Raw genomic sequence first — 20,969 nt, forward strand, 5'->3', positions numbered from 1 at the left:
AGTAACTGTGTAGATTGCTTTGGTTGGTGGACATTTTAACAATATTGTTCTTCCAGTCCATGAGCATGGAATGTTTTCCCATTTGCCTGTGTTATCTTCAGTGTCTTTAATCAGTGTTTTATAGTTTTCAGAGTACAGCTCTTTCACTTCCTTAGTTAGGTTTGTTTCTAGATATTTTATTACTTTTGGTGCAATTGTAAATGGGATTTTATTTTTAAATTTTTTTAATGTTTGTTTTTAAAATACAGACAGAGTGTGAGCGGGGGAGGGGCAGAGAGAGAGAGGGAGACACAGAATCTGAAGCAGGCTCCAGGCTCCAAGCTGTCAGCACAGAGCCCGATGCAGGGCTCGAACTCACGAACTGCGAGATCGTGACCTGAGCTGAAGTCAGACACTTAACCCACTGAGCTACCCAGGCACCCCTAAATGGGATTGTTTTTAAGTGCAATTACATAATTTATTGATGATAGAAAATCATTTTCTACTCTCCTCTAAATTTACCAAGTCCAGGATTATTACAAAATAGATTTTGGATAGCTTATAGCCCAAACATAATCTTTTACTAACTAGAGAACCACTATAAATATTTGCGGTGATATTGAGTGAATGAATTAATGAATCAATGAATCGACCAATGGAGCAGTACCTGAATTTAGGAAAAATTCTTCTTTTTCAGGAACATTAATTGTAATGTACTTTAACAAAACAGCCCCATGTAACTGCTGCAAAATGATGGGATATGATTGCCCTTTGTCCACATGTAGAAGCATGTATATATTAATTTATGCTGGATATATGTATTTTCTCTCTTGGTTAGTATATTCATTTTATGTTGTATGCTTTTTTTAAACAAAATTGCTCTAAAAGCCTGTTTGGTTATAATGAAGTTTCCGTAGGCACTAAAGCCAAAAAAAAAAAAAAAAAAAAAAAAAAAAAAGATACTAGTTTCATTCCTGTTGCATCCAAAATTTGAGAAATGCTAATTTTGGATCATTTTTAACTGCTTTTTTTCCTGAATTTGACTATGTTATAGTTATTTTTATATGTACTTTTTATTTCTTCCTTGCCAGTTATTATTTTTTTAATTTTTTTGCATTTTTAAATTGATCTAGCGGGGCTCCTGGGTTGCTCAGTCGGTTGGGCGTCCGCCTTCGGTTCAGGTCACGATCTCTCAGTCCATGAGTTCAAGCCCCCATGTCGGGGTCTGTGCTGACAGCTCAGAGCCTGGAGCCTGTTTTGTATTCTGTGTCTCCCGCTCTCTCTCTGCCCCTCCCCCATTCATTCTCTCTGTCTCTCTGTCTCTCAAAAATAAAATAAAAACATTAAAAAAATTGACGTAGAGATTATGTAACCCATAGAGACCTCAACTATTTCTTCACCACTTATGTAACAGGCCTGCGAGAGCCTCCTCCTGGTTAGGCAAAGGATACAGCACAGGTGAGAGGAAGGAGGTAAGCCGGAGCTGGAAGGGGAGAACATGAGGTGCCCCTGCAGGGGTAGGGCAGGGGTAGAGAAGATGACAGGCCACGCTCTCTAGGGGCGCATGCACCCTACTCGCCCCTCCTGGAGAACGTGTCAGGGAAGGAATTGCTTCAGCAGGGAACATCCCAGAGGATGACGTCATCAGATGACATGTGGCTTCCAGCCCCAGGAAGTGGAGCAGAGTATCTGCAGAATTCAGATACCGCAAATGACTTTCTTTTTTAAAATTTTTAATTCTAGTACATTTAACAGAGTTCTGTTAATTTACATTATTGCAAATAACTCTCCCACAGTCCTGGTGTAAGTACAGACTGGCACAACTCCCGAGGAGAACTATATGGCACTCTCTACCAATATTAAGTATGTTGACGATTTGATCGTGATTCTTGGCCAAGCCATTTCATTTTTGGAATTTCTACAGTTATGCTTGTGTGTGTGTGCAATAGGGCATTTGTACAATTTCATTTATGATTGACATGGTAAGAGTGAAGGATTCCCCACAACCTAAGCCTGTCTCAGTAGAGAAAGGATTAGGTAAAGTTTGTGTACTCTGGCGATGAGAATCCCACTACAGTGTCAGGAGAAGAAACATTGTCCGTGACACGATGTCATGTGGAAAAAAGGAAGTTGCATATCCGTGTGCATGCTCTATTTACTGTGTAAATGAGGGGACATGCACCTGTGCGTTTGTGCTTTTTGTAAAGTCATACAAGGCAGGGATGTGGAAGAAGCCAGTGGCTTATCTGCCTATGGTGTTGGTCTCTGGAATTGGGGACAGGATTCATGGAGGTGAAGGCTTCCTGGGAGACAGGAATAAAACCAGCTTGACCTACCAATTCTCTGCTGCCACCGTGATGAATTCATGGCCAGTTTGGCATCATTGGAACTCCTAGCCATTCCCCCCACCCTAGAATAGATGATTTTGAACAAAATCTCACACGTCATAGAATTTGACATATAAATTTTAATTTCTGATTACAACATCATTATTGTATGTTAAAATAAAAATAATTCGTTAAATAAATATGCAGTCTTTAAATTGTTCCATATACTATACGTATATAAATTATGTATAAAAATAAGTTGCCCTGTTATACTTATGTATTTATATTTACATACCTGTAGTTCTATATTTCTATATATTTATATGTATAGGAGCAAATTGTGTATGTGTACATAAATCCATTTGCTTGACTTTAAGCAAGATCCATGCATAACAGTATTATAAGTATACAGAATGCAACTGCATCCAATATATACAATTAAGGGCATACACTTCTTTTTAAATGTGACATAGTCGAACAAAGTGAGATGCATCTCTGGACTGCACCTAGGCACACTCTAAATTATTGTGTGTGTGTGTGTGTGTGTGTGCACACTCACACATGCGTACAGGTGTATATGTTTATGTGACTACCTGTGTGTGTTATTATTTATTAAGAGAGCGCATAGCTTTCATTTTCAAAGGAATTGATGGCCCAAAGAATATGAGCCATTTGCTAGATAGGTTAAATATTGTTACATTTGCATAAACTTGTTAAGATAGCATCTCAGTTGCACTGGGCTGGCTCAGTCCTTAGAGCACGTGACTCTTGATCTGGGAGTCATGTGTGCGACCCCACATTGGGTGTAGAGTTTACTTAAAAAAATTAATATCTCATCTATCACACATATTTAGCACCTTTCTGCATCCTACAAAGCTAGGTTCAACTTTAAAACTACAGTATAGTGTACACAGATTAATCACCATAGAAATGTGAATTAAACAGGCATGCTCTAGGCATTGAGTGAGGTAGGACACCACTTTAAATAGCAGAATTACATCTATATGTATAAAAGCAAGAAAGAGATTGTGAAACCCCTAAAAGCCACTGGCCAAGAGAAATGTCACACAGACACTGAGAAATCTTTGCAATAATTGTAGCAGCCTTAAATTATGGAGTGACGCAGTGTGACAGAGATTTCTTTAGAACACAGAAATGAATCTGCCAAGCCCCCAAACAGTCATGAACGTACCAACTGACCTTGTTATTAGAAAACCAAAGATGCTCTCGCCTGGAAGGCTACCGTTGCTATGGGAGAGGAAAGGTGAGGTTGAAACATAACCAGAGTTAATTATAACCAATGCAAGGAAAGAGTGTCTCTCTTGTATAAGTAATAACAACTCATTTTATAAATTTAAATGAATGTCATCCTCACAAACTTTTTTTAAAATTTACCACAAAGGGACTGATGGGCTTGGTTAGGAAAAAAAGCTAAATATTTATTTGTGATGTCATAAAAATGAGTTATGGCTATTAACAATTACATAAATTATGAAATAAACATCTTAAAATTATTTTTTTCTCTGTAAGGAAAGATCCTCTTTCTGTTTTTCTGCATATTTGCTACTTAGAGGACACTTTGCACTCCAAATGTGTGTGGGTTCTCCACATACTGGGCAATCCTGTGACACCAGTTGAGTATCCTACAGTTCCACCCAGTGTGGCCCAGTCCACCTGGAGATTGGGTCAGGTCCACAGGGTAAATTGTGTCCCACAAGTCAGCCCTTCCCCACCCTTCAGATGCTAATCTGACATCCAGATTGCCACCTGTGTTAATGGCCATCTGTCTATAAATCAAAGATTCCCCCTCCTAAGTTTTCATTAATTTGCTAGAGCAGCTCACAGAATTCAGGAAGACATTTTATTTACTGGATCACTGGTTTATTATAACAGGATATACTCAGGAGCAGTCAGACGCAGGAGGTAAGTAGGTTGAGGCATGTGGGGAGTGGCTGGGGCTTCGTATGGCATGGCATCGTAGCACCAACAATGTTCATCAACCCAAAGATCCCCAGACCCTGTAATTCAGGATTTGGATGGAAGTTTTACTCAATGGACAAGATTGATTAAGTCATTGGTCATTAGTGATGGAGTGGATCTGAGCCCCTCTCCCCTCCCCGGGAGTCACAGTTGGGACTGAACGTTCCCACCCTCTCAGCACACGGTTGCTTCCTCCTGCTAAGCTGCCCCCATCCTTACGTGCCTTCCAAAAGGTCGCCTCATTCATAGGAACTGAGGTGCAGTTGAAAGGGGCTTGTCACAAATAACAGGAGCATTCATTTCGCCTTTGTACCCCTGGAGCTATTTCAGGAACTTAAACAAAGTTAAGTTCTGTAACCAAGATGCCTTTTTGCTCTTAGAGAGGAAGTTGCAAGAGTGTTAGCAGCTGTGTTGTGCCAGGGACCATGGACAGAGACCAAATATATATTTCTAATTGTAAATGACAGTATCACAGCCACACAGCAGCTGTGTTTAAGTCGCTTATGAAGACATGATAAACTGTGGAGTCCACTCTTGATTGATCTGTCTTTGGCTCTTTAATTACTACTGTTCCACTTCACCTCTCTCAAAGTATCTGACGCTTGTTTTTCCCTGGACAGATACTGAGGGTACATGGTATATAAAAAGAAAGTTGATGTTTCAGAACACTAACCCCCTGCCTAGTTTTATTTACATGTGGCACTATACAGTAAACAAAAATTTAGGAGTTACTTCCATTTCTTAGCAAAGGCTTCCATTCCTGACCTCCCAGTGTGGTTCAAAAGTCCCTGAAACAGGGACGCCTCCGTGGCTCAGTTGGTTAAGCATATGACTCTTGGTTTTGGCTCGGGTCATGATCTCACAGCTCCGTGGGTTCGAGCCTGGCATTGGGCTCTGCACTGCCAGTGCAGTGGGATTCTCTCCCTCTCCCTCCTTCCCTCCCTCCCTCCCTCCGTCTCTCTTTCTCTCTCTCTCTGCCCCTCCCCCACTTGTGCTGTTTCTCTCTCAAAATAAACAAAGTCCCTGAAACAGCTTGTGGTTGAGAAGGAGCACTCAGTGTGGTGACACAGGTGACTTCTTCTCAGGATTTGCTGCACATAGGTCATCCCTTCTGTATGGAGCATAGAAGCATAGCTGAGGCACAGAGGTACAAGAGCACCTAGCCCCCAGGGATCCCAACAGACAAGTTCAGCCGCTTGCCACTGACCAGATCCTAAGGCAGAGAGAGAGGGGAGGTGGAACAAGAAAGTTATTTCAGTGACGACAACACTGGGAAGACAGCAGGCTAACATCTCAAAGACTGTCCCCAAAGTGCTGACAATACTTCCAAGTTTCTATAAGGAAAATGTGGGACAAGGTCAGTGGGTGCCTGCAGGTGGGCAGTGAAGGTCAGGTGCATCACTGTGGGCAGTGAGGTCAGGTCCATCACTGTGGGCACTGACAGGTCCATCACTGTCTTGGGGTCTTGCGGTCTTGCTGGCTCAGGGCAGTCCTTATTGCTTGAGGGGGTAGTTTCGGTTTCCATGAGGCAGTGCTTTGCTCTCAGGATCTTTTGCCTGATTTAAGAGATAAGCTGGAAAGAAGTTTTTAATTAGGAAGTTAGAGGTCAAAATGGAGGTGGTTGAAGGCCTCTTTCAGAATGGCCAGCTGCTGCCCTCATCCCTGAGATCCATTTGGTCTAACTTCTTTGAGCATCACTGACAGTTCATTAACACTTGTGTTTTCTGTGGCCACCCCGTGTGTATTGCATGTTGTTCAGGGAGAGACAGGGTTCAGTCCTTTGGAAGATGTGCCACACCTCCACCTTTAGTAACGTGAACATCCTGTCTTACAGGGTGGCAAAAACAAAGCTCAGGAAAATGGGATAGTGGGCTATATTGCCTACTCAGTTTTCAAAGGAGAAACCAAAGAAAAAATTGATGGACTTCAAAGTAAGAAAATGTATTCTAGAAGAAAATAGTTTTTTTTTTTTTAATTAATGCATTTGTTTCATGGCCTCCTGGGCCGTAAAGACTCGCTGAAAACAGTTCCAAGATTGAAGTTGACAAGGTCACTAAAGGCAGTTTTTCTGGCCCAGAAGACCACTGACATTTCGGAATTGTTGTTCACTTTCAGTGATGCCCGGATAAGTTAAAGAACGAAGCATGCCCAGATAAGTTAAAGAACGAAGACAATAAACATGTTCAAATATCCTTACTCAAGGCACGCAGAGTCGCCATTTCAGCCGTATCTCCAGGAGAAGGGCTCTGAAATGGAAAGAGAAGAAATTAATGAAAGGTACACTCGGGAAATGATACTTCTAGAGTTCCCCTAATTTTATTCAGTAGATGGAGAGTCTATCCACTGGATAGAAATTAAGTTGTATGGTAATAATAACTGTAAATACCGAGTAAAAACCAAACTGCAAACCCTGTGCTGACAGGCTATATAGTTATGTATCCGTGAGTTAGGTAATCTTTGCAACAGAGGGGAGACATATTTTACCATATTTTTGAAGACTTTTATGTTAACTCCAGTACAGTTTACACACAGTATCCTCTTAGTTTCAGGTGTACAATGCTGTGATTCAACAATTCTGTATGTTACTCACTGCTCATCATGATGAGTACTATTTTTACCATATTTTAAATAAAAAAAATTAATCCCATATTTCAGATAAAGACAGTAAAGTTTCAGGAGCTTAGGGAACTTGGCTGAAAGTTACATATCAATTATATGAAAAGATTGGAGCCTGATTAGAACTTTTATCTTAACTGCTACTACATATCTCCCTAAGTTTACAAAAGTAAACAATCAAGGAAGAAAAATACCAATAAATGAAATTGAGTAGGGAAAGGAAGCAATGAAAGTACGAATAAATTCACTCATCATAAAGGCTCCCTCTTTATTATGCAGTACTCTGCTTAATATATACATAAGGTTCACCTCCATTATTGGTTCATCAAGTTAGCAATTCATTTCATCTTTCTCTGAGGGTTTTCTCAGTGGGGCGGGGGGTGGGGGGTGGGAAGTGTGCCAGAGCAAGAGTTCTAATCGTGAATGGAGATTAGGAGGTTCTTTGTAAATGGGTATTTAAGAGCTATATCCAGAGTTATGTTGACGCAGGTACCATATATCAACACACAAACTATATAGCGTTAGCTTTCATGATTTTCCAGTTTAATAGGGTAGTTTTCATGCATGTTTGGAAAATACAAAATCATTCACGAACACATTACCTATTTCAGTTTATGCATTTTATTCAGTAAATAAATTGACACCTGGCTAAGGTAGATAAAGTTATGACTTTGATAAAGCACAGAGGACAGAGACATTTACGTAGCATTGAAAGTCTTTGGCCACTGGGTGTCATGGTTTTCCCCTGTAATGGTTAACCCTTCAACAATACTTGAAGGGACAGAAATAGTGTTAACATAGGTAGCACTGTAAATGGAAAGTTGTATTAAACTATGCACAACTGTTTTTTCAGATTACTATGTTGTGTGGGAAGCACGTTACCAGTATCATTTTCTACCTAAAAGTGGCTGATGAGGGTTAAATCTCTAAAAATTTAAATCACAAGGTATTGTGTAATTGTGTTGGCCATACTTCGGTTTTATTCCGATCTGAAGGATGTGTTCAGTGCCGGTATGCATGTGCTTGGGTATGGTTTTTCAAGAAGTCTTTGCTATAAAGAATTTCTAACTATAAAGATGTACTGATTATTAGATGTACTAATTGTATTTTAGTATGTAACTGCTCCTACCTTTGCCTCGTGTACATGTATGTGGTGGCAGGTGTCTTACACAATACCTAGCGTTAGGGAGCACCAGGCAGCCTTGGGAATATGGCCCACTCTGCCAAGCGAAATGGAAGTGAGCTGTTGTGACAGTCCCAGTTGCTTGTTCTGCAACCGAAATGCTGCTGAGTTTGTAGAAAACCCCATAAAGAGAGAACAGGCTGGTGGAGGAGAGAGTCTGATGCTCTGAGGACGCCACAGACAAATTCCTTATATGGTATTTTCTCATTTTGAAAGCATATTCCTGCCAAAGTTCTAAAGGTGAGTCTGATGAAGCGGTCGACTCATTTAGAAGTCAGCATTGAAGCCCCGTCATGGAGATATGTGTAGGGAAAGTGTTGGAAAAGATGAAAATGGGCTCATGAGCTATCTTATTGTTGTTTTTTTTTTTTGTCGTTGCTGTTTAAAAGAAAGTGTAGACAATCTCCAAGTTATGCTTGAGTGCGTAACACTGAATCCTTGACTGAGTCTCTAAAATGTTATTTTTTTAAGTAATCTCTACACCCAACATGGGGCTTGAACTCACAACCCTGCATCAGCAGTTTGTGCTGCAGTGACGGAGCCCGCCAGGGGCCCCTCATTGACTGAATCTTTAAATGACACTTCTCATATATTCGAATTGTTATGGGCATTGAATAATTGCTTTTTGCTAGTCATCCTGATCTCTTTATCAGGAAAGGGGTGGCAGGGGCGACACAATAGCCACTTAGAATTACCGAGGAAGGTACAATAGTAGGAGTTAGCAAAATGCCTGGGTTAGACATGGAAGGCCTACGTTCATATGAATGAAAGGATTTTTTTTTCCTACTCATTGTGAAAACACAGCAAATTCCCCCTTCTCTCAAATCCGTGTTCAATTTTGTTTGTGGAAATGGTGACACAGGAGGAATAAAAAATCAGTGATGGGACACCTGGGTGGCTTAGTCAGTTAAGCATCTGACTCTTGATTTTGGCTCAGGTCATGATCTCATGGTTTGTAATTTCGAGCCCCCACATCAGGTGGTGCAGAACCTGCCTGGGGTTTTCTCTCTCACTCTCTGTCTCTCTCTCTCTGTCTCTGTCTCTCTCTCTCTCTCTGTCTCTCTCTCTGTCTCTCTCTCTCAATAAATAAAATAAACTTTAAGAAAGTCAGTGACATGGGGCGCCTGGGTGGCTCATTCGGTTAAGTGTCCAACTTCGGCCTAGGTCATGATCTCACAGTTCATGAGTCTGAGCCCTGCGTTGGGCTCTGAGCTGTCAGCTGTCTGTGCTGACAGCTAAGAGCCTGGAGCCTGCTTCGGAATCTTTGTGTCCCTCTCTCTGCCCTTCCCCCACTCATGGTCTGTTTCTGTCTCTGAAAAATGAATAAGCACTTAAAAAGTTTTTTAAAAATTAGTGACAGAATGGAAAAGTGTTATTCTTGGTTACAGTGCCCCTCAGGGGAAAAATTTTTTTAATGAGATGAAAACCACAAAAAACAAAAATCACTCCGTAAGCAAACATTTTCAGTGTATTTACTATTTGAATGAAACTCAAGTCCCACCTCCATAAAACCCCTCTACTTAAGGAATCTGCAGGTTCGTGGATAGTCAGATACCAAATAATCACAGAAGATACATCATTGAAAATGTGACACATTCTGTTGGAAGACCCGTCTGGTTCGGGGGTACAGGAGACGTATCCCTGATGGATTGATGTTTTTCCCTCAGGCCTGGGGGGAACAGAGCGTGGGCCAAGTTGGTGTGAGTTCCCCAGGGGGCACTCCTGAAGGATGAGGTGCTGGGAAGGTTGGGGAGCTGAGAGACTGGTTCTGCAGTTGGAATTTACAGGATGGGGTGGGTCGGGGCATTACCAGGGAGAGGAAGCACATGATAAATGTGGAGAGAACAGAAAGGAGGAAGTCTGCTGCATGGCTTTCTGGGAAGAAGTGAGAATTGTGGCCATTCCTCAAGAACAAGGGAGAAGAGAGTGACCGAGCAGTCCGCAGTCGGCACGGGAACGTAGCCGGGAGACGATGGAAGCCTGCCTGTGAGAGGGTGCCGTTGGGTGAGGATTGGATGGCACTGACCCATGATTTGCAGTTCAAATTGACCAGACAAAATGATACTTTGTAATTCGGTGTTGGGAAGAGGCTGGTGAGGGGGGTCCCCAGGAATGTGTCTCAGGCTTGTGGTTTGCATAACCCATGGACATGCATTGAGTGATTGAGTAGTGGAAGGAACGTGGTCTGAAGAGAAAGGTTATTCATTCTCTCTGGAAATAGGGACCTTGGGATATCTTTGAAACTTGGTGGAGGTAAATATTGAGGAGACGTCTTACTGGTCTAAATCTCAAAAGAGAATACCAACTGGGGATGTTGTAAGAGTTAATTTTATTGGCTGGGCCATGGTGCCTGGATAGGTAGTCAAAAATTATTCTGCATGTTTCTCTGAGCGTATTTTTGAATGAGATTAGCATTTCAATTGGTGGACTTTGAGTTAAGCAGATCTTTTTTTTTTTTTTTTTTGAATGTTTATTTGTTTTTGAGAGACAGAAACATGTTAATATCTGTTACGTCTCAGCCATCCTTACGTGCAGGGTGAGTGGCCTTGTGACGAGGTCAAGACCTATTTATAGAGCAATCATTAGCTTTACTTACCAGATTTGCTGGCTGTGTCTCTTTCCCTCCACCAACAAAACAGCCTTAATAAGCGATCTGTCCCACAAAATTTGTTTTCAAAACATGTCCCTGTAGAATAAAAACTTGTGTGTATATGCTAAAAGCTGTTGTCCCCACCTGGGGTCTTGAAGGCAGATGTATCAATTATTTTCTTCTTTTGGAAACCTGGCTACCCAAACACAATGGGGACATCCATCGAGGAAGGAAACTGTGTCATTCTGCCATGTCATTATAAATGTATTTGGGGGCTTCCTGCTGAGAAGTTAGCAGACGATTCCTATGGATTGTGTCCTACGTTTCTTTACTACAAGATGCATCAAAAGTAAAGGCCTCTACAATGGCTGTCTTCTGTTAGGTTGTGTAACTCCACAGGGGTGATTGCAACATTGCTAAAAGCAGACTGTGCTTGTGTCTGTTCTCAGGGTCTGTGTCTCTTGGAGCAGGGCAAAGGCAGTTTACAGCCCAGAGATCATTCTCGCAATCAGTTAATTCATGTGTTCCTTTGCAAGGGTGTCTCAGCTTGAATTCAAAGAAAAACTTACTTCGCATAGTAGGAAGGATGCTTTTTATCAATGGGTATCACTGTTGTGAGTCACTGTGAGTTCTGTCACACACTGCCTTAAACATCAGAGGTGCAGAGCTGTTTAGACCACATGTGGATCAGTCATTTTCATCGTCGTCAAGTATGTTAGAACTCAATATACTTTGTTTAAATATGGGTAAGAATGACGAAACCAGCAGGCACCCCGGAAAGTCTCAACAACCGTACTAACCCTGAGGTTTCAAAGTGCCACACTCTGGTTCCGTGGGGTTTATCTCTTGCCCTTCTCAGAGTTCCCAGAATTTTATGCTGGAATGCTGGGGCTCCTCCAGAATTCATACCTGGGTGTACCTTTGCTCTTGTCCCCCCACCCCCTACAGCTGAAATCTAACCTCTGGAACAGCAGAGAAGGGTTCAGTGTTCCCCACATATGTACAGCCCGGGTGCATGTCTCAAGAAGGACACAATTCCCTGAGCGGGGGCTCCGCCTGGGCTGTGTGGGGCCGCGTGCTGAGGCTGCACTGTGCTCACAGAAGACACGGCGGGACGGGACGGGCCTTCAGAGACGCGAGAGAATCAGAGCAGAAGATGAAGGGACAGGATCAAACGCGGCGGGCAGCCAGCGCAAGCAACTGCCCCGAGAATAAGAGGATTAGCGGAGGAGAGTAGGAGCCGTCTAAAACAAGGACCATGGTATAAGCGTGAGAACAAGACAGAAGGAGGCTGCATCAGCTGGAGAGCGGAGATGCACAGACAGCAGACAGAGAAGGAGAAAGGCATGCCTGTGTGTGTGCTCCTGCCGTGTGTGATGCGTGTGCACAGACGGAAATAGCAAGAGAGAAACAGACGTGCAGAGAAAGCGCGATCAGCCTTACACCAAGGCATTCTCGAGTTCGACAAGCAGCGCTTTATTGGGAGATGTTAAAAAGTGGGCACTCCGACATACCATACTATCCGTCATATCAGGACAGAACGGCATCCAATTATAAAATTATAATAGTATAATTATTATTATAATAGGAGGCACCTTTTTAAAATTCCTCCTTCTGTAAGTGTCGTCCTGTGGAAATTGTAGGAGAACATGAAGTTAACATTTCAGATCAGTACAGTGAAGCACGTGTGTTTTAATTATTGTGCTTACTCTGTGCAGACCAAAACAAGTTTCCAAAGAGTTATCTCGGTCTTCCAATTGAATCTGATTCCAAATGCACTGATCAAATGCCTAATACGTGTCAGGCATAGAAAGATGCTGAAGCATGAGACACACAGACATCAAGAAGCCCTAAGGAAATTGGACCTATGAGGCATGTCTACTAACCTTTGAGATGCAAGGGGGAATAAGAGGCATGTTCTAAAATGAAATTATGCAGTGATTCAGGGGTTCCCATTCAGGGGAAAGCTCTCCCTGGCTCCCGAGAAACAAATCCTCCGGTCAGAGTGAAAAGCTGAGAGAGAGACAGAGTGTAGGAGGCAAAGTTTCTGTTGGTCAAGCAGGACAAGGATTCAGGGATTCAAACGTAGGGAAGCAGTGAGCAGTCTCATCAGGCTTGAACCCCAGAAAGTGTGGGATGAGGAAGGGAGACTAATGTTGGAGGCACAGGGCTTGGAAACATCTTCAAGGGCCTGATGTGCTAGTTGGAGGGGCATGTGGGTATTGAGTGAGTGAGAGGAAACCTGAATGATGTGCAACTGAAGAAGGACGTTGCCTGGCTCTGATAGACGGATGGGGATTTGCACTCAGCACAAACATGGTCACTGGCTTTGTTAGATGACAAGCCAAGGCTCACCCCACAGAACAGAAACTCAAGGCTTGAGAATGAGCCTCACATATGATAACATCCTGTGTAGCAGTTCTGTTCAGTAGAACTTTCTGTGATGATTGAGATACTTTCTATCTGTGCGGTCCACTATGGTAGCCACTAGCCACATGTGGGTTTTGACCATGGATATGTGGCCAGGGTGACTGAGAAATTTATTTTTTTTTTTAATTTAAAAACTTCTGATAGATCATAATGTTTTTATTTTTTTTCTGTTAGTTTTTACTTTATATTTTTATTGGAGTAGAATTAGCATACGGTGTTATATTACTTCAGGTGTACTCTATAATGATTCAGCAATTCTGTATATTTTTTGGTGCTTATCAAGATAAGCATACTCTTTTAATGTTAACTCGTTTAAATAAGAATGGAATTGCCCTGTGTAGCTACTGTCTACAAACTAGCTATATAAAGATACAGAGTAGGTGGGGGAGGAGATTATAAATCATGTCAAATAATAGAAGACAGATTTTTGCCCTTTGAAGTCAGGAAGTTTCTCTTCTGATACTCTGTCAAGACCATTTTCAGGAAATTTCTGCCTTATTGTGAAACTTGATGTTTTAGAACATTGTCAAGGACACCCTAGAGGGTGTAATGGCCCAGGAGTCTATGGACTAATCTAATTTAGCAATCCACAGTTTCTATTTTTCTGTTACAGTTACTTGACCAATTTTAATTGAACGTTTTCGTGTAGTGTTTGTCAAATACCTCAACCTTTTAAAATGCTTTGCTTGGTGGCAGCTCATTTTTGAGGCTGGATTTCTTCTGGTGGCTGAGAGAAATGTAGCTCCAAGAAGTCATTTCATGCTCAGAGGTTCATGCCGCTATAATTGATTTAGGTGTTGGGCACAACAGTCCAGCGTGAGAAAATGCACGCACACAGAAAGGTCAGCACTATGAGAGGAAAAATGTGCGTTGAAATACCAGAGGTAAGAACAAAATAACGGGGAGGGCCTTTTCAAGGGAAACCCAATCAAATCAAGGGATTCCAATCTTGTAATTGTGCCCATGGAAATGAACTGACAGGTTACAAGTAAGCTTTGGGGTGGGGTTCCACTTCTTTACAGTTAATGTGGTCCTAATAGATGAGGAGACTCACACATTTGACCCCAGTCTTACTCTGTATTGGCCTTCAGGCACCTTCACATTGCCCTGTATCTAGAGAGAACAGAGAACAGAGTTGAACAAAGTAATTAAGTCATTGTGTTTAAATTAGAAGACATAACTCAGTGCTGTGTTGGAAGAAAGCAGTAATTCCTGTTCTCACCAAGACTCAGTGCTATGTTGGAAGAAGGCAATAATTCCTGTTCTCACCAAGATCACTCAAAATAGAGAGAAGACTAACAAGGGCAATTCGAATGTGGTGTGACCAAAAAAAGAACTCAGATGAAAATCCCAAAGGGTCTAATTAGCGTTTGAGATACTTACGGTTTAGGTTAGCACACGATAGGAAAACTACTTACTTATTTATGTCGACTACATTGCTAAGTGGAAACCTAAGAAATCAAGACCTTATTGATGATCTAACAATGAGAAAATTTATCAAAATTTCTTGATATATCGGGGCACGTGCGTGGCTCAGGCAGTTAAGCATCCAACCCTTGATTTCAGCTCAGGTCATGATCTCACACTTTGTGAGTTCGAGCCGCGCATCGAAATGTCAGTGTAGAGCCTGTTTGGGATTCTCTCTCCCTCGCTCTCTACCCCTCCCATGTACACTTTGTCTCTCTCAAAAATAAATAAACGTAAAAAAAATTTTTTTGATATATCAATACAAATCTTAATGTCTCAACACCAGAGAACCCTACAAGGAAACACCCCATTGCTAATTCACTTCAGCCCTCTGGATATCACAGACAGGATCTGAAATTGTGGCGTGCGGGGCTCACACTTGGGAGATGTGTTTGAGCCCATGAAAGGCTGGGGGAGGGCCTGAATTACGAATTCAGTTCTGTGTCGATACCAGGGCTTCAGCTGTTCGGCTGGCAACTCACTCTCGGAGCAGCATATTAAGAATGAAAGGAATCCTCGTTAGGATATATATATTTTTTAGTATGAAATTTATTGTCAAATTGGTTTCCATACACACCCAGTGCTCATCGCAACAGGTGCCCTCCTCAATACCCATCACCCACCCTCCTTCCCTCCCACCCCCCCATCAACCCTCAGACTGTTCTCAGATTTCAAGAGTCTCTTACGATTTGGCTCCCTCCCTCTCTAACTTTTTTTTTTCCTTCCCCTCCCCCATGGTCTTCTGTTAAGTTTCTCAGGATTCACATAGGGGTGAAAACATACGGTTATTTTCTAATTGCCACTCATTTGGTCTTGGTGTTTTGTAGTTCTCAGAAAAAGATAATGTTTCTTTGCAAGATGCCTTAAAGCGTGGACTTTCGTTGAGGAAACTCTTGAAGTCACTCCTTGCGTGCGTGGTGGAGCGAGAGCGTGGGCAGCACTTGAAAACTTCCTGCTTGTACAGTCGGAGAGGCGGAAGGCGGTGTGGTCCTTCACATGTGAGGAACACCCAAGACACTTCCCTCAGACCACCTCCACAAGTCCCTTACTCTCATTTGGCTGGAGGCTGGCATGATATTCCTGAACTGATTGCTCTCAAGGGCAGGGGGGCCGCCTTCCTTCCTTGTCGTGGACTGTGGTACAGATGTCGCGTGCCCTGGAGCTTCTGGCCGCTGAGGCCCTCCTCCGATGAAAGCCTCGTCTATACCTATAGGTCCTTCTTCCAATGAGACTCATGGCTGAGGCAGGACATGTGTTTCCCTCCCTTGCAGTCCCAGGCTGATCGTAGCAAGGGGGGGATTGAATTGAACACCAAGAAGGAATTGGGGGAGTGTGAGGATTGCAGAGAAGTCAAGGATGAGTGGACAGAGGTACCAGCTGAATTATTTGCCTCAGTGACACACCCCTGATACCTTATTTTTCTTCCCTAGTCAAAATACTTTTGTTCCGTGTACAATGTAATTGTGGTAATGTGATTGCTTTTGTGATATAATTTGCTGTATCTCTCATTCGAATGCACAAAAGCAGGAGCAGTGTCGTTGGGCACATGAATCACAAAAGCATAAGGACATTTCAGAAAGGATAATTTTTAATACATGTGAGCTGCCGTCATGTAGAATGTCCTCACTAATTTTGGAATTATTTGTTACTACAAAACCTTTAGGGTTTCTACTTTATTAAAATACATTACTGTGATTCTGCAAAAGTGCCAGATTACAATAATTCGAAATTAAGAATTTTTACTTCAAGAGCCCGATACATATCTTTGCGCGAAATCTTAGAGAATTATTTTTAGTTCATAAGGAAATATAATACGTCCACCATTCTTAACTAATATAGTTATTAACATGTGTATTAAAACAACCTAACTGTTTTCTTAAGCAACCCTGGATAACCACATAATTATTCTATCTGGATATAGGATTTTATCAGCACATGTTATAAACGGATCATTTTCTAGAAACACAAAAGGAGCAGGCACGAATTTCAGTGCCCTTACCCTAATCACCAGAGACCAAAATTGGTTTACTTCAAACTCTTGAAATCAAGTAAAAATGTCTACTCAGGTGCTTACAGAGTTATTTGCTCTAGATTTAATCTCACAGCTAATTAGGAGCAAAATTGAACTTAAAGGTAAAATGTCGCTATGTATTTTCAAATCTTTCTCAAAGCATGATTATTATGTTTATGTTTAGTCACCTTGAGAAAAAAGTTTTAATGCTTACCTCATGTTTCCTGAAAATTCCTCGTGTATTTTTCTGGGATGAATATCCAGGGAAGAGAGGAACATCTCTGTCCTGCAGAGAGAAATTTAGGAATAGACAGTGGGGTAGCTGCAGATGCTTCTTGAGACATCAAGAGTGTATGGTGTATAGGTCCTGTAGTATTAGAGTTAAGCTCTCAGGGGTCTACATTACAGGGTGTGTTGTAGACGTGACTCATCAGAGCCATAAACGTGGTAAGTAGGGACACATACCAAATGGCGGAAGAAACATAACCAGTGTCATTGAAGGCACTGAATGTGGAGCTACAAGAGAAGGACTTGTGCATTTCTGAGATTCTGGTAGATGGAGCCCTGGTGGTCATCCATGAGGGTTGTGAAGGAGTGGAAAGGCATAGTCATGTCACTAACCTCTGAAACTCCATTTGCAGTACGTGGTCCCTATGGTTTTCCTGTTGAGCTGAATTGGGCATCTTGCTTTGCATGTTCCTGGGCGGGGGTGATAAAATACCGATAGAACGCATTTTCTGGTCTTAAGGAGAACGCGTGGGGACAGAGATGCAGTGTGTGTGCACATCACAAAAGAAATGGCGATACAGATGGCATGTAACACTTGCCAGATCAGGGGTGTTCTGAATACGTTGTAATCCAGAGCAAGGACACACTGCTTGGAGACAGATAATTGAGCCTTCACAGGACCTAAAGGAAAGAGGAGATCTGAAAGAGCCAGTGCAGGCAGCAGAATGAATGAGTCAAGGTCTGGGGTTGGGGAGCACTTCGTAATACTCTTCCCCAGCTTTCCTGAGATCTAATCGACATACAGCATTGTGTGTTCACAGTGTGCAGCATCGTCGATTGCATGCACTTACGTGTTGCTGTCCAGTAATTATAGCATCAGCTAACACCTCCACCCTGTCCTGTCATTCCTTTTCCGTACTGTACTAAGAGTTTTGGCATCAACTCTCTCAGCGATTTTGAAGTGTACAGTACAGAGTTGTGAGCTGTGTTCACAAGGCTGTGTGTTATAGAAAGTGGAGGAGAGAATATCAATACTGGTTCTTCCGGGGAGTGGTTCCCGTGATGATTCAACTAGGGTTCTACCCACGGAGGTTTTCCACCCTGCTTCTCCTCTGAGATGTGACTTCTAAATAGACACAGGTGGAAAGCTAGGGTCTGAATGGCATTTTGAGTGGCATTCTCTGCTCTCGGAATAATGGTCTTTAGCATATTAATTCACCTTGGCACCCTGCAAAACCTGGTTCCATCGAATCTTCCCACGTGTGAATGGTGGTTTCTTCAACGAGTGGTATCTCCAGAGCCTTCAGATGGCCCAGGGGCTGTGAGGAGGGTATTAAGGAACAAAAGGTAATTGTTTAAAAAGTGCATTTGAAATAGATTTTCCGGTGAAGGAGCTGTGTAGTCAAATTACTAGGAAAAAAAAAAACAAAACATGTTGGGATGTCAGAAATGGTGGAACCGGGTGGTTGACCATGTAAGCCACCGAGTAATAATGAAACTCTTGTGTCTGCAGGAGACAGTGCGTTCGTGATATAGACCAAAAAGGGAAGCATGGGAAATATGGCTGGTTGTTGGCATATACGTGATACCAACAGTCAAGTATGCCCCTTGTCCACAGAGTATGGTAAAACGATGTCAGTGCCATATTCAGGATTAGGTTTACTGTGCTCTGAATTCTTTGGTATCTTTAGGATTAATCTTTTAACCTGTCTTTTCTCAGGTGTTCATCTCTCTCAGCAATTAAGACTCTGAGGCATAGCTTGAGGTCGGTCACTTGAAGCTAATGCTCTAGTTCATTTGATAAAATGATGCAGTAGGAGCATGAATCAGCCCCTCTCTGCCCACAATTCCCCATCCCAAGAAAAAGAAAGTCATTTCACAGCACGCTATTTATACAGGTATTTCCAAAATATGAACTTTGTGTGACCTTGGCACTTAGCAGATAATTGGAACCATTATGTAAGTGAAAACATACTATAAAAACATACAGAAGACAGACAAGTCATAACTCTGCACAGGCCAAATGTTTCATCTGAGCAGCATTTTTTCTCATTATTTGCTGGAGTAAATAAATATGGGAGCCAAGAATAACTAACTAACTTCTTTACAATTGGTAAAATGGCCAACTCCCCCAACTCCTGCAACTCGTCAGTCTTACAGTGAAGAGTTGAGAGCTCAACATCACGAGTTTCACTGGAAAGGCACAATGCTCAAGCTTGTTCTTTGGAATATATCATAATAACAGATTGGTAAAGTATCTCATTTTCATGGTCGCTCTGCCATTTTTCACATGGAGACCACATGTTTGTGGCCAGATAGATGCCAGCTCCATCGTTGTGCCTAGCAGGTGTGTGAGTTGTGAAGTTCAGCGCGGACGCTGAGCACGGGAAGGTGTGGGTGTCCTGGGGGTGACTGAGGACAGTGTAGCCGCCCAGTGTAGCCGCCCAGCAGTGTTGTGTGGGGTCACAGGCTGGTTGATCACCACGGTGAAGCTCATTATATTTACCTGCAGAAAGCCTAGAATGTTCCCTCTCGGGGTCAGGCCTTGGTCTATTGCAGGCTCTTAGCTTCAGGGACCTATGCTACCTACACTTTGGGGGAAGTCTTAGGGTTGTAAGACTGTACCTGGCTGTACGGTTACCGGTTGGGAAAGTGCACTAGTCTGCAACGCAAGGTTGATGTTCACTCCAGGGTGAGGATAGCATTCCCTTGCAGGAGGCTGCACACGTGTTTGGTGTAGCACGGTGTAAAGATGGGGATTCCTAGAAAAATGGTGTTGCAAACAGTGCTGGCTTCCTTTTAAGTGAACAGTGGTTTTAGTCTTTGTTTTTTCCACATCTTTGTGGAATCTTTAGAATGTCATGTAAAGATTATCTGTATTACCCTACCATTTATTTTTTATTTTCAAAACATGTTTGTTTATTTATTTTGAGAGAGCGAGCGTGTGCGCGAGCACAAGTGGGGGAGGGGCAGAGAGAGAGGGAGAGAGAGAATCCCAAACAGGCTCTATGCTGTCAGCACAGAGCCCGGCGAGGTACTCGATCTCGTGAACCACAAGATGATGATCTAACCCAAAATCCAGAGTCTGATGGCCAACTGACTGAGCCCCCCAGGTGCCCTACCCTAACATCTGTAGACGAATGCTTGGTGTCCTGTAAAATTTCCTATGTTACACTTGGAAGTCTTTGAAAAAGAAACGGTTCATGAAAATTTCTCCGCTTCTTCTAAATCATGTTTGACTAACAGAATTTCAATATAGGCCAAAATTGGAGGTGGCTGTGTAATTGTAAAATGTCACAAACGTAATGTGACATATTTCATTGAACACAGTATATCTAAAATGCTCTAAGTTCTACACACAATTGTTATAAAATGCACAATGAGATCCTTTATATTCCATGTTTTCATATTTATTCTGTGATATCAGGATGTATTTTACATTTACAGCACCTCTCAGTTTGCAAGTACCACACTTCTAAGTGCTAAATAGGCCCACGTGGCGAGTGGCTTCTGTATGCAATAATATGGCTCTAATTATAGTTGGTGTGGTTAGGCCGCGTGAAGACTGGACTTTTCCTCGGCCTCTACATCACCCAAAGCCTCTGTTAATAGAATTGATTCTCTGTGAAAGGCCCTCATTGGATTTTATGCCATTGACTTCATGTTGCTCTACAACAGCAGAGTAACCCTTGCTTTCTATCAGAAGGTCTTTGCCCTGATTTCCCTCAGCCCCATTAGGCATTTCTCAGCACCATGTAGGGAGTTAAAATTTTCACAGTGTACATGGACTGTGTACACGGAATGAAGTTCACCTCAGAGACACGTGCTGTGGTTCATGGTTAGGTTGACTCACCCAGCAGGCGCTCATCCTGGAAGACTTCAAGTCTTATAAAGACAAACAAACCAAGGTGAAACTTTTAATGCGAACTTCTGTGTCAACCCACGGGAAAACAGTTGGCGGGGACCTGATAGATAATTGGGCACATCCTCCCTTCTTCTAGCTAAAGAAGCCGAGGGGGCTCGTGCAATGTACTCGTCGCCTAGGAGTTTGAAAAACATCGTTACTAACACAAGATCTTTCCATCATTAGAGATACTGCTAAAGATGGGTTTATTAAATGCATAAATAAATAATTTAGATCTCCTTAGATCTAAATGA

The 20,969-nt window shown here is 42.3% G+C and overlaps 1 long non-coding RNA gene across 7 annotated transcripts in view; it reads left to right on the top strand.

The window, feature by feature from the left end:
* Positions 1-20,969, top strand: part of LOC131503113 (uncharacterized) — a 545,963-nt gene that overhangs the window by 184,568 nt on the left and 340,426 nt on the right. The window contains exon 1 of one of the 7 annotated variants that reach the window (XR_009257330.1): positions 10,011-10,079. The exons of the other annotated variants lie outside the window; for them this stretch is intronic. This is a non-coding gene — a long non-coding RNA (uncharacterized LOC131503113). Of the gene's footprint in view, positions 1-10,010; positions 10,080-20,969 lie in introns of those variants that run through there. 7 annotated transcript variants of the gene reach the window in all.

The sequence above is a fragment of the Neofelis nebulosa genome, chromosome X (genome assembly GCF_028018385.1).
Source record: "Neofelis nebulosa isolate mNeoNeb1 chromosome X, mNeoNeb1.pri, whole genome shotgun sequence".
NCBI classification, from domain to species: domain Eukaryota; kingdom Metazoa; phylum Chordata; class Mammalia; order Carnivora; family Felidae; genus Neofelis; species Neofelis nebulosa.